This window comes from Bidens hawaiensis, unplaced genomic scaffold (genome assembly GCF_021521415.1).
Source record: "Bidens hawaiensis isolate Kalapana, Puna unplaced genomic scaffold, B.hawaiensis_p1.1 tig00100011_1, whole genome shotgun sequence".
NCBI classification, from domain to species: Eukaryota; Viridiplantae; Streptophyta; class Magnoliopsida; order Asterales; family Asteraceae; genus Bidens; species Bidens hawaiensis.
In genome coordinates, this window is record NW_027504666.1 from 1 (window position 1) to 4,474 (window position 4,474).

General features: G+C 35.6%; 1 pseudogene; it reads left to right on the forward strand.

The window, feature by feature from the left end:
- The first annotated feature begins 2,018 nt into the window (after positions 1 to 2,018).
- On the forward strand, positions 2,019 to 3,353 carry LOC143608131 (akuammiline synthase 1-like; annotated as a pseudogene).
- The last annotated feature ends 1,121 nt before the right edge of the window (positions 3,354 to 4,474 follow it).

The window sequence follows — 4,474 nt, forward strand, 5'->3', positions numbered from 1 at the left end:
CCTATTATTATAAAACACGACACACGAACTACAACAACAACAAAAAACACACACACCAACGAATCATGAATTGCTAGTTTAATCTCTAACCCTTACCCTTTCTTCCGTCTGGATAGAGACATGAAAACGACTAAAACCAAAAACAAACTAAAGACTCTTAATAACTTCGTTATTAACGATTTATTTAGAGAATGGTCGATGCCCGACCCAACACCCCACTATGCCCGAATTTATATATATATATATATATATATATATATATAGGTAAAAGATGGAATACGAAAATCGTTTATCGTACAATAGGTATGCGAATGTCTGGAGCGTCCATCTTCAATAACCATCCTAACCTAAAATCACAATTTCGCGAGTCGGACTCCTTCAACCTCTTCTCCCATCGATTCCGTCCACCTTCACCATCACCGTTCAACGATTCCGTTCACCATCCACCTTCGCGATCACCATCTTCTTCGACACAACCATCGATCGTTGCTCACATGTCAGTTGATTAAATTGCACAATTGAAATTGAAATTGTTGAACTAATTGATCAATTAAACTTTGCAATTGGTCCAATTAATCATCAATTTGAAGTTTCAATTAATCAATTTTGAGTTTTTGAAGAAACCCAGTTGACGTTCCATATTTTGTTCATATGGTCGAATCAGTGATCAAATTAACAGTCGATTGATGATTGTTTGATGATTATGAGATTATATGAAGTGATTTCGGTGTTCAATTTCATGTTTACATGTTTAATTTCTTTTTTTTTGTTAGTTTTAGAAGTTCTGAACAGCCAGAACTTCTTAGAACTTCTAAACTTTTTATCAGAACTTCTAAACTTTTTTGAACACCCAGAACTTCTTAGAACTTCTAAACTTTTTATTAAACAACCTGAACTTCTTAGAACGTATTATAATGTTTAAAGATATTCATTTTTTTAACACCCAGTGCTTCGTTGAATGTATTAGAACGTTTAAAGATGTTCTTTTTTGTTAGAACGTTTAAACATAATATTTTGAACCCTAATCAGAGCTCGATTGAGTGCGTTATTTCTGCAATTCCATAATTGATTGATGAATCTAAATGCTTCTACACATCAATTCGATTGATTAAATCATCATTTTGGTGTTTATTTTGGTCAGAACGTTTAAACATGAACCCTAATCGATTGATGATTCTAAAGCCTCTTACACATCAATTCGATTGATTAAATCATCATTTTTTGATCAATTTGAAGATTTTTAATGTTCAGTGACGTTCTTTTCAATTCTGGGTTTTGACTTTTGAGATTTCATACTGTAAGTTGTGATTAGAGTTTAGAAATTGGATGAGATAGATTAAGGAGTTCTGAATTTGGATCGGAATCGATTTTAAATCGATGAATTTGATCGCGAACTACTGTTTGGGTTATTTACTAAACTGTCATTGCGTAAAATTGAAATCGATGACCAGCAGTGTCGCGTACGTAATGTACGATAAGTCATTATTGTACAATAACTCTCCCCTATATATATATATATATATATATATATATGAAATACATTTAGTGTTTAAACTCGATTAATTACACAACCATTAGCTTAATCTAGTTGCAAATGGGTATGAATTCCAACCAAAAGGTTGTGGGTTCTAGTCTCACTACATGTTTAAGCCTATTTATATTCAAAAAGTTCTTTACACAACCCAAACTATAACCAAGTAATTTTATTTAAAAGTTAAATTGTTTAAACTTAACAAAAAAACCCTTTCACATAACGCCTAAATTTTTTTCGGCTTCGTACCAAAAAAATTTAATAATTCTTAAAGACAGCACAACTTTTTATTGTACATCTTAATGATGCAAGTAAAAGTCCACGTGGAGAATGATCAATGAATATCTAATGCTAGCTTTTATTAGTATTCAATAATGTACTCACCAGGGTACGAAGGTTGCACTATATATAGAGCTAGCTATCTACACGTAATTGCAACGACTAGATTAAAAACAATAAATCTCTCCGTTAAAAGTTGTTGTTGATGATGATGATAGGGAAGAACCCGGAATTCGGTAGAAGGCAACCTCACACCATTATTTCTCGAGAAATAATCAAGCCCTCATCTCCGACCCCATCTCATCTCAAAACTTATAATCTTTCCCCGATTGATCAATCGCAATTACCCGTCTATATACCAATTGTACTCTACTACCCAAACAATGAAATTTGCAGTTTAACCCCTCACGAGAAAGCCCACAAGATGAAGCGATCATTGTCACAGAGCCTAACACAATACTATTCGTTTGCTGGCAGGATACACACACCAACAACCCCTTACGTCGAATGTAACGATGAGGGGGTTGTGTTTGTTGAAACCAAAAACAATAGCCAAATGAACATGTTACAACATATAAGTGAAGATAATGACTTGGTTAGCCAACTTTTTGTTGATGGCATGTTTTGGGAAAACTCTCCTTATAGAGAGTGTCTTGTTGGGGTTCAAGTCAATCACTTTGCGTGTGGTGGAATCGCGGTGGCAGTGTCTTTGTCACACAGAGTTGGTGATGGTTGTACTCTTGGCTCGTTTCTTAGTCATTGGGCATCGGTGGCACGTCATGGTTCCATTGATCACAAAGAGGTACTAGCCCCTTAACCCTCATTTCATTCATTACCAAGCTACCACCAATTTTCTTCTACCAGAACTTGCGGCTTTGCATGAAAGGTGTGTTAATGCAATCACGAGAAAATTCGTGTTCCCCAACTCGAAATTAAGCGATCTCAAGAATAAAGTCCTTACACTATCTATAAACAGTCCTACACGGGTAGAAGTATTGATTTCTCTAATTTACAAAACTATATTAGCAGCAACCACCCAAACATCATCTTCTTTTAAGCCATCCTTCTTATTTATTCCTGTCAATATGCGTAACAAATTTGTCCCAAAGCTGCCCCAAACTACCGTTGGGAATATCATCGCAAAGATGTTGGTCACCACCCGAAATGAAAGTGAAACTTCATTAAGTGTTGTGGTTTCGGAGATTAAAAAACAGAAGATGGAACTTGACGACTCCAAAATCTTCAACTGGTTCGTGAAAGCTTTGATTCGAATGTGTCAAGAGAAATGAATTATGATTTAGAAAATGTTGCGGATAGATACTTTTTGTGTTCGAGCTTATGCGGGTTCCCTTATAACAAAGTTGATTTCGGATGGGGAAAACCCGCAGTTGTAGGTTTAACGTTAAGATCTACAAACCTAATTGGTTTTGTGCTAATGGATACTCCCAACGGAGATGGTATTGAAGCATGGGTGACTTTGGATAAACAAGACATGGAAAGATTTCAGAATGACAAGGAACTACTTTCATTTTGTCAAAATTAACTAAAGTTGATTTTATGTGTCAATAAAAGCATATACACATTGGAATGAACCCAAGACATGGTGTGTTGATTTTGGGCGGTAAATTTATCATGTTTAAGTCTATGTATTTGTTATGTCTTAATAGTGTCCGTTCATGTATCATTAAAAAAACATATGAAAGAATCAAAGTCGTTTTGCTTGTTTTTTTACCCTGATTTTTTTTATTCTAAATATTAATTAAAAGACCCTCAACCAGGTTTAAACCTTAACCCGGTTTGACTAATCCAAAATCAACTTATAAGCCCGGTTCGGTTTGTCTAATTTGGGTACTTCTTCACTATATGAATAATTGTTTTGTGTATATCATCCTTTGTGGCTCATGATGTTATATATCTTAATTAGTTGCTTCAATTCATGATCACATACTAATTAAAATAGTTGGCAACGAAGATGGTGGCACAAATTTTACACACAAAATAATAAACTTACATTTTATTACCAATGGCAAGAACATCAATTTAAATATTTAAGCACACATTTTAACTATAAACAACAATAGAAAAGCTGTAGAAGCCGATATCTTGGTTACTTCTGTACACAGTCTGTAGCGTTAAGTTCATCGGGATGATCAAGTTCGCAAGTGGCTTCAGGTGGAATCGTATGACTCTCGTACTGCTGAACACATATCCCATTTTCTGAATCAGTAACTTCCACAATACAATAAATAGCTCTTTCTGGGGAAAATGGACCCGGCTGAGGCTGTGGGGCACCTTCTGGGGATAATGGACTCGGCTGAGGCTGTGGGGCACTTTCCGGGGATAATGGACTCGGCTGAGGCGCCTGTGGGCACGAGGTAAAATTTAATGCTTTTGTGCACTTTTGCGCGGATGACTGAATAAGCTTTCCTTGGTTATATCCCCAACGGAAATCCTTTATAGTTTCATCAAAAAACTCCTGTGCCAAGCTTAACCCAAATTCTTGTGCTGTTTTCGTCGGGACGTTACCAGATGGAGGTCTAGGATTGTTGCGAGGGGTTTTCGGCGGATCATGTTTATTAAGGAACTTTAATATATTTCGAATAAAGCTGAAACTCAACAAAAAGTCACAAATTATTACATATAAAATACAGGGTGGAATCTGGT